At 46.4% G+C, this 10,244-nt stretch overlaps 1 long non-coding RNA gene and 1 pseudogene across 1 annotated transcript; both read right to left on the minus strand.

Annotated features, from left to right (window-relative positions):
* Positions 1-2,548: 2,548 nt before the first annotated feature.
* The window catches only part of LOC108803732, a 14,654-nt pseudogene continuing 6,958 nt past the window's right edge, over positions 2,549-10,244 (minus strand).
* Positions 3,681-4,844, minus strand: LOC108803733. The gene is made up of 3 exons (XR_001942298.1): positions 4,814-4,844; positions 4,572-4,713; positions 3,681-3,774 (listed from the first exon to the last, which is right to left on the minus strand). It is a non-coding gene; the product is annotated as an uncharacterized LOC108803733 (long non-coding RNA).

Consider the following 10,244-nt stretch of genomic DNA (forward strand, 5'->3'; position numbering starts at 1 on the left):
GAGCTCATTCCCATCACCAATGGAGGACTCTCTATGATCTGAGCTCATTCCCATCACCAATGGAGGACTCTCTATGATCTGAGCTCATTCCCATCACCAATGGAGGACTCTCTATGATCTGAGCTCATTCCCATCACTGGTGATCTAGGAATTCTGGTCATGTGTAGAAAGAAGATGACTCCGGACAGAATATTGTGTAGAACGTTCTGGTTTATTCTAGGAGATCACAAGAAGCGTTGAGACACGATAAAACGATTCTTGATTCTAAATCAAATCTCATATAGCTGCAGTAATACGATAATATATTGTATGAAGAATAATTAATTCGGTTTAACCGATATAAATCCAGTTTCTTCGTTAAAGCAAAAGAAGAGAAATGAAGTGCAGAAGCCAAAAGCAACTTATAGTTTTATTTGGTGAAAGATGAATCCGGATTGGACTGGATGTTGCTGCCCTTAGCTATAAACTGCTCCCGTTGCTTCTTTGTTGCCCGTGTATTGGTGTGGTTGTCCTTTCATGGTCACGGTGGCCTGTTTGTTGGCCATGTATTGGTGTGGTTGTACTTTCATGGTCAAGGTGGCCTGTTTGTTGGCCATGTATTGGTGTGGTTGTCCTTTCATGGTCACGGTGGCCTGTTTGTTGGCCATGTATTGGTGTGGTTGTCCTTTCATGGTCGTGGTGGCGTTTGTTGGCCATGTATTGGTGTGGTTGTCCTTTCATGGTCGCGGTGGCCTGTTTGTTGGCCATGTATTGGTGTGGTTGCCATTTCATGGTCACGGTGGCCTGTTTGTTGGCCATGTATTGGTGTGGTTGTCCTTTCATGGTCACGGTGGCCTGTTTGTTGGCCATGTATTGGTGTGGTTGTCCTTTCATGGTCGTGGTGGCGTTTGTTGGCCATGTATTGGTGTGGTTGTCCTTTCATGGTCGCGGTGGCCTGTTTGTTGGCCATGTATTGGTGTGGTTGCCATTTCATGGTCACGGTGGCCTGTTTGTTGGCCATGTATTGGTGTGGTTGTCCTTTCATGCTAGCGGTGGCCTGTTTGTTGGCCATGTATTGGTGTGGTTGTCATTTCATGGTCGCGGTGGCCTGTTTGTTGGCCATGTATTGGTGTGGTTGCCATTTCATGGTCGTGGTGGCCTGTTTGTTGGCCATGTACTGTCCTTATTACCAGCGTGTCGCCATATTGACCCGTGTTTCATCACAGTTTAGTACTGTTGTGTCATCTGTGTGAGTGTGTTGGGTTTCCTATGTGAGGGACTGATGGGCCATTTTACTAAAGGACTATGAGTGGTTTGCAATTTGCAGCACTGGGGTCCCCAGTAGGGGTGATCTGAAGTTCTGACACAACCTAGTCCAAACCCGAGCCCCTGCAAACATGCAGGAGGAAGCTACTTCTGCTGCTGCCCAATCAGCTGCGGCTGGGGAATTCCCTGGCCGCGGCTGCACATCAGCAGGGGCTGGATGACTTGAGGTAATTGACCTTATACGTCCACATGGATATTTTTGGTCAATGACCTCTTTTTTTAATGCAGGGAATGGCCCTACCCGCAGCTGTTCGGGCTGCACTTCTGTGTTCGAAGGAGGCTTAGTCCAAACCTGAGCTCATCCCTAGTCCTCAGTCTGAATCCCATCCAGGATACCAGGCTTAGTCCAAACCTCAGCTCATCCCTAGTCCTCAGTCTGAATCCCATCCAGGAGACCATCTGCATGGAGTTTGCATGTCCTCCATGTGCTTAGGGGGGATTTCTTCTGGACACCACAGTTTCCTCAAACACTGCAAAGACATAGTGGTAGGTCAATGGCTTCCTGTCTAAAATGGCCTGTGTATGTAAGTAAGAGATTGGCCCATGTATGCATGTATGTATGTATGTGAGATATGGATCTTAGCTTGTAAGTTCCTTGGGGGCGGGGCATGACGTAAATGTACAGTATGTAAAGTGCTGAGTAAATGGTCGGCGCTATATAAATGGTTATAATGATAATTTTAATCTGCAACTACCAAGCCATGCCGTGGAAAAAAAAATTTCAGCATGCCTGCCACGTACTCAATGTCTCGCAGGGCACATGACTTGGGTCCATCTTCCCCCGGAAAAAAATAATACTTCTAGTTCCCGGGTCTGCACACTTTTGCCATGGCCATTATGAGGGGGCTCCTGCTCTTCCTGCTGGGTTTTCATCATATACTATGGAAGATACAAAAAGATGAACAAGGATGACCCTGTGTGGGAAGAAAGAGAGCCGGGAGATGTAGCAGGCAGATGTCCTCAGTGAGGTCTTCAAGAAATAGAAGTCACCCCTACTGTAAATACAATGTATCTCTGGCCAGAATGTTCCCCTTTCACCAGAGATTGATCCATGGCCTGAACAGTTGCACTTGGTAAAGAAATCAGCAGGGGTGTGTTTTCTGATGTTTAATAAGATTTCCTTTATACGAAAAACTTTTCCCGCATTAAAAGCACTCTTACGAGTGTGACTTGCTCATTGTCTAAGAAGACTTCCTTTCTCGGTCATAAGTTTCCTCCATCTGTACCGATAGCCTGTGTGATTTCAGGGCCGTTAGCCTGTGTGATTTCTCTGGTGCCTAAGGAGGTCTCCTCTATGTATGAAACTCTTCCCGCACTCTAAACACGAGAAAGGGCGTTCGCCGGTGTGACTCTTCTGGTGTCTAACAAGGGTTCCTTTGTCGATGAAACCTTTCCCACACTCAGTACAGGAAAAAGGACGCTCGCCCGTGTGATTTCTTAGGTGAATCACAAGTGCATTTTTCAGAATGAAACCTTTCCCGCACTCGGAGCATGCGTAAGGACGCTCGCCTGTGTGAATCCTCTGGTGTATAACAAGGTCTCTTTTCTGAATGAAACATTTCCCACAGTCTGAACATGAATAGGGGCGCTCGCCAGTGTGACTTCGGTGGTGTATGACGAATGCTGATTTCTCATTGAAACTTTTCCCGCACACTGGGCACGAATAAGGGCGTTCACCGGTGTGAATTCTCTGGTGGGTAAGGAGTACTTTTTTAACGCTAAAACTTTTACCACACTCAGAACATGTATAAGGGCGCTCTCCAGTGTGAATTCTCTGGTGTATAACAAGGGCCCCTTTCTGAGTGAAAGATTTTCCACAGTCAGAACATGAAAAAGGACGCTCCCCCGTGTGACTTCTCTGGTGCTTAAGAAGGTCTCCTTTATAGATGAAACGTTTCCCGCACTCTGAACATGAAAATGGACGCTCACCCGTGTGAATTTTCTGGTGTGTAAGAAGTTTTTCTTTCTCAATAAAAGATTTCCCGCACTCTGAACAGGAATGGGGACGCTCACCCGTGTGAACTTTCTGGTGCATGAGAAGCTTTCTTTTCTCAATGAAACCTTTCCCACACTCTGAACAAGAATAGGGACGCTCAGTCTTGTGAATTCTCTTGTGTCTACGAAGTGGTCTCCTTCCAGTGAAAGTTTTCCCGCACACTGGACATGACAGTGAATTCTCTACTTTCTGAACTCCTTCATGACTCGAAGAAGATTCCTTGGGGTTAGATGGCCCTGTTGATCTCTCCGCACTCTTGGATTTTAGATGGCTTTCTGAAGTCTGTGACTGATCAGAAGATTTCTCAGGCTTAGATGGATCCATCGATCTCCCTGAATGGGAAGGCCTGTGATTAACAGTATGAGTAATGGGATTCACTCCTGGAGAATATTGTGTGATGGCGTTATCTTCTGCGTTATAATGTTGTGATAAAACAAGATGTCCTTCAGAAGTATTCCAGACGTAGTGCCCATCTGTGGAAAAACAAGTTATAAGTTAGAATGTTTCATGGTGTCCAGTATCTCCTCATTTGTTGGTCACATGACGTTATATTGAGGAATGGAGATGGACCTTCATATGTTGTACAGTATCTCCTCCTCATTTGTTGGTCACATGACGTTATATTGGGGAATGGAGATGGACCTTCATATGGTGTACAGTATCTCCTCCTCATTTGTTGGTCACATGACGTTATATTGAGGAATGGAGATGGACCTTCATATGGTGTACAGTATCTCCTCCTCATTTGTTGGTCACATGACGTTATATTGGGGAATGGAGATGGACCTTCATATGGTGTACAGTATCTCCTGCGCATTTGTTGGTCACATGACGTTATATTAGGGAATGGAGATGGACCTTCATATGGTGTACAGTATCTCCTGCGCATTTGTTGGTCACATGACGTTATATTAGGGAATGGAGATGGACCTTCATATGGTGTACAGTATCTCCTGCGCATTTGTTGGTCACATGACGTTATTTTGGGGAATGGAGATGGGCCTTCATATGGTGGACAGTATCTCCTGCGCATTTGTTGGTCACATGACGTTATATTGGGGAATGGAGATGGACCTTCATATGGTGTACAGTATCTCCTCCTCATTTGTTGGTCACATGACGTTATATTGAGGAATGGAGATGGACCTTCATATGGTGTACAGTATCTCCTCCTCATTTGTTTTTGGGTTTGAAGTAACCGTGTAAATAAAAATAGTTTTATATATGAGTAAAATGTGAACAGTTTCTGAATTTCATATTTATGACTTACTTGTGCCGATATAAAGAGAAGATTCCTCCGGTTTGCATTTCACGTTCACCTTTTCCTCCTCCGTAGACTGCTGAGCTCCACTCACCAACGTCTCTTCTTCTTCCTCTTTAATCTCAGCTTTGATGTCTTTCACTTCTTCATCCTAAACCCCCAAAAATGATAGAATACATTTGTAAAAAGAAACAAGAGATTACAAAGAAAAGTGTCATCCCATAGATTAGTTCTAGATACCAATCACCTACCTGATCATGGTGAGGGACGGTGAGATCTTGCTGTGTGGGATCCCGGGAATACAGAGGACGGGGACATCTCTCTGGTGGGTTCCTCTTACTGGATCCATCTGTAGGAAACACACACACTGACTGAATACATTGTTTCTATGTGTGTATCAGATGATGGGGGATGTAGGCGGAGCCACCGTACTGCTCTCTCCTCTTACCCGGTGATGTGAGGGGCGGCTGGTCCTCCATCTTGACGTCCTTATGTCCTTCTAAACACTCCCACTCCTCCATGGAGAATTTGTAGAGATCCCGGTGTCCTTCTAAAGGCTCCTCCATGTAGAATCAGACAGATATGCCGACACCTTATAGGAACCTGACACACACAATGATACAGTCACCTTGTATCTCCTCACCACTGTTTATATCTGTTGTCAGGCAGTGAGGTGGAAGCTCTGTGATGGGTGATGTCCCATGAATACAGGTGCTGGGCCCTAATGGCTCATGAGATAGGGTCCTCAGTGGTTCATAGTCCTGTGTGAAGACAGAAAGTAATAATTGTCACTCCTGACCTCCGAGGATCCTCCTCATCTATACAGGACTCTCCTCTCTGCAGAAAAATAATAAAGTGAGAATTATCTGGACTGAAATGAATAAGGTCTGCATATTGTTCCTCCAAAGTTCTGACACCTCAGAAGTAATGGATCCTCCACTGACATAGTGTGAGGTTCAGAATTGCAACATCACTTCCATCAAATCCCCAAAATCAGGAGCTTCATCCCTACTTCTATTTCCTGTAGGATGATCATTCCTTCCGCTGCCGGGATTAGAACTTGTACTGTAGATCCGTCTTCTTCTTCCCCATATCTTCCTCCAGAGAAGACCTGACGTCCATTATAGAGGAGAGCCAACAACCCCGAGGCAGCTTTATGGAAGATGGATAAATGACTATATTTAGGATGTATCCGGTCTATAAATGGCGGCTCTGGATGGACGGTTGGATAAATGGCTCTATATTTATAATGTATCCGGTCTATAAATGGCGGCTCTGGATGGACAGTTGGATAAATGGCTCTATATTTAGGATGTATCCGGTCTATAAATGGCGGCTCTGGATGGACAGTTGGATAAATGGCTCTATATTTAGGATGTATCCGGTCTATAAATGGCGGCTTTGGATGGACAGTTGGATAAATGGCTCTATATTTAGGATGTATCGGGTCTATAAATGGCGGCTCTGGATGGACGGTTGGATAAATGGCTCTATATTTAGGATGTATCGGGTCTATAAATGGCGGCTCTGGATGGACAGTTGGATAAATGGCTCTATATTTAGGATGTATCCGGTCTATAAATGGCGGCTCTGGATGGACAGCTGGATAAATGGTTCTATATTTAGGATGTATCCGGTCTATAAATGGCGGCTCTGGATGGACAGTTGGATAAATGGCTCTATATTTAGGATGTATCCGGTCTATAAATGGCGGCTTTGGATGGACGGTTGGATAAATGGCTCTATATTTGGGATGTATCTATGTAGATATTATAATACTCTACATATGTGTGTAGCAGCATGTGCTGAAGATAAAAGACGTCACAGTGACTATGGAGGACGGACATGACCGGGGGGGGGAGGGTTACCGGGTGTAAATATAAAGAATATCTTATTACCTCCTCTCTGCTGCTGGTTGCAGGAATATCTCCCCTCTACTTCCTCCAGGCTTCGCTTTCTGACAGCTTCCTGCCTTTGTTTGGTATCACTTCCTGCTTGTCTGTGACATCACTTCCTGTCTTCTGCGTTCCACTGACATGCAGTGAGCTCACCACCTTGTGGAGAACAAACCAAGTGCAATCCTTTCACAGCTTCAGCCGCAGTTGTCACCCGCAGTTGTTCGTTATTAGTTACGTTGGTACGGATTCACGGTGTGCAGCTTGTTTGCGGGATTCATTTTCCCGATCTCCGCCTGGTCTTTCGGCTCGGTAGTTCGTAGTTTATATGACTCGGGACTTGATTTTGATGTACAAAATGTTGGGCGGTGATGGTAACGTCGGCAATAAACTTTTTTTTACTGTAACAAGGACTAGAGGCCGCCACCGAAAACTGGTGGAGAAAAGATTTAACCACAAGGGGGGGGCGGGGGAGGGGATTCTTCTCAATCATTTTTGGAACTCTCTTCCACAAGCCGCGGTGTCAGCTGAGAGTATTGATTCGTTCAATAACCATTTAGATCCTTTCCTCAGAGACCGTAACATACGCCGAGTGGCCAGATCATTATGCCCCTCCCCCCATCAGTACTTCGTTGGGCCGCCTTTCGCCTTCAATACTGCGGCGATTCTTCTCGGCGTTGACTCCGCGAGACGGTGAAAGGTGATGCGAGGAATATGACGCCTGATGAATAGCGCCGTCCGGTTCTGTGAGATTTGATGGTTGTGGAACCAGCCGCCTGATTGGCTCTTTCAACTTCGTCCCACAAATGCCGCAATTGAGATCTGGTGATTGCGGGGGCCACCTAAGCGAGGTGAAGTCTCCCTCGTGTTCCTGAAGCCGCTCCTGCACAATACGAGCGCCGCGGCACGGCGCATTGTCTTGTTGGAAGAAGCCTTCTCCATTGGGATACGCCATCAACGTGATCGGAGGAACTTGATCGGCGACGATACTTTGGTATGTTGTGCTACTCAGACGAATTAAAGGGCCCAAATCATGCCGGGAAAACACGCCCCCAAACCATAACACCGCCCCCACCAGCTGGAAGGGTTGTACTCGTGCGTGTGGGGTGCATGCTTCCATGCGGTTCCCGCCAAATTCTCACTCTGCCATCTGCATGATGCAACTGGAAACGTGATTCACCGGACCACATGACCTCCAATGCTCGGCTGTCCAATCCTTGTGTCCCTGTGCCAATTGGAGACGTTTTATCTTGTTACCTGCAGACAGCAAAGGTGTTCCAACCTTCGTCTTCCACATCCCATACGACGCAGAGTACGGCGAACAGTGCGTTCAGAGATCATTGGAGAGGATCCCCGATTAATATCTGCAATCATTTGATGCACTGTTACCCTTCTGTTGTCTTGTACCAGTCTTGCCCCTCCCCCGTTCTGCCCTAACATTGACTAGTTGCTGACGGCCACAATTCGCACGCTCAGACCCAGATTTTCGGCTGACAGTCCGGTCTTTAAACACTTTAACAATGAGCCGCTCCTGAACATGTAACGAATTCTGCTGTTTTGCTGATACTCGCTCCATGGCTCCGAGCGCCAACAATCATCCCCCGTTCCCAGGCTGGTATATCGCGTTGTTTCCCCGAATCTTCCCAATCACTTCTACTGTCGTGGTAACCAACCCGCTATTGTCTTGTACCAGTCTTGCCCCTCCCCCGTTCTGCCCTAACATTGACTAGTTGCTGACGGCCACAATTCGCACGCTCAGACCCAGATTTTCGGCTGACAGTCCGGTCTTTAAACACTTTAACAATGAGCCGCTCCTGAACATGTAACGAATTCTGCTGTTTTGCTGATACTCGCTCCATGGCTCCGAGCGCCAACAATCATCCCGCGTTCCAAGGCTGTTATATCGCGTTGTTTCCCCGAATCTGCCCAATCACTTCTACTGTCGTGGTAACCAACCCGCTTCCCTATTTATAATGGTCCGGCCCTCTAGCAACCTCAGCGCCAAATTATAGATCATTTGCCTACAAGATTTTGCCCCCAGCCAATCAAAAGGTCTGGGGGGTATGTTGGAGGGGGTGCTGGGAGTGTTTTATAATGCTCCAGCAGGACACACCCTTAAAGGAGAACTATAAGGTCAGGGCTTTCCCCATAGTTCTCCTTAGGGTGACGGGAGGACACAAACTAGCGTCCTCCCGTCACCCTAAGCTCAGTATATAGGGAGCTACAGCTCGCGGTATACTGAGTAGACATGTGCGATTCGTTTCCTTACGAATCGAAATTCGTACAAATTTTCCTGAAATTCCTAAATTCGGAAGCATCCGAAATCCGAATGGCAGTTTCCGAATTTATATCCGAAATACGAAATTCCGTTAACGAATTTCGGATCCGAATTTCTTTGAAACGGGAACTAATATTACCCCTGTAAATGAGGTTGAACAACATGACAAGATTTTTTTTAATCCGAGATTCGGATCCGCTGCTGCTGAGAGTCGCATTACAATACACACACAGGCAGGAAATACGAAATTCCGTTGACGTATTTTCGTTCCGTTACGAACATTCGTTATATTGAAGTTAAAAAGCAAAGTACATTTATATCGGAGTTGACGGTATTTTTTTTAAAGTCCGAAATACGAAATTCGGAATACGAAATAAAAAGAACAACGACCACATCGACTCCGATATTAACAAAGGTATTTTTGCTTTTTAACTTCATCATAACGAATGTTCGTAAAGTTACGAAAATATAACCGCCACTAACGAAAATTCGTATTTCGTCCGAATCCGAATTGAGTTCAGTTACGAAATGCGAAATAACGGATATTCCGAAACGAAACAGAACGAATTTTTTGACGGCGCACAAGTCTAATACTGAGACGCCGCAGCTGAAACGGATCCCGACACTTGTGCCGGGATCCGCCCAGCTGCGTGACTGACAGCCTATCTAGAGGCAGAGCCAGCTGTACCCGCCCCCTCCCCAGTCAGCGCTGGAGGATCGGAGCGGGGAGAGGGGAATACAGCCCCTCCCCCTGTCACGGCAGAGAGCTGTGACAGGATCGAGAAGTGAGCGAACGCCGGTATGTGTTCGCTCACCTCCCGATCTACTGAGCCGACCTGTGACAGTCTCAATGTCACAGGTCGGCTAGAACTACGAGGTGAGTGAAAAGCCCCTCCCCCCCCTCATAGTTCTCCTTCAATACCGCCTGTCATGGGAACATCTGTATTCATATATGACAAGATTTCACGATGTTATACAGCAGAATGAAATTATGATTTGTTAGATACCAAATATGATATTATTATTATACGGGGTTTATATGGCGCCAACAGTGTGCGCAGCGCTGTACAATATAAGGAAGACATTACAATCACAAGACAAGATGGTAAGGAGGGCCCCGCCCCTGAGAGCTTACAATCTAAAAGGGGAGGGGCCAGTGATATATGAGGAGGGGGCTGTGTGGGGATGAGTTGTCTGAGGACGTGATGGTTAGGTTGAGGTGGGATCGGCTTCCCTGAAGAGATGTGAGGTCACATGTACAGATATATTTCTCTCTGATCGGTCCCGTTAGCCTTCTGTACCGTGCGATATCGCTATGTTTTGTGTCTAAGTAATTGTTATGTGGGAGGGAGAGCACAATGGCCTCTCTAGAGAAAATAGAGTGATTTAGGGTCGCCACCTTTTCTTCCAGCGAAACCCGAGCACTCTGGCGACGCGCGGACATTTTTGGGGGAGAATGAGGCTTATTCATATGTAAATATCACAGTTGAGACTATTTTCAGTGGGGGG

The sequence above is a fragment of the Nanorana parkeri genome, unplaced genomic scaffold (genome assembly GCF_000935625.1).
Source record: "Nanorana parkeri isolate BGI_ZX_2015 unplaced genomic scaffold, ASM93562v1 scaffold4109, whole genome shotgun sequence".
In the NCBI taxonomy this organism is placed as follows: Eukaryota; Metazoa; Chordata; class Amphibia; order Anura; family Dicroglossidae; genus Nanorana; species Nanorana parkeri.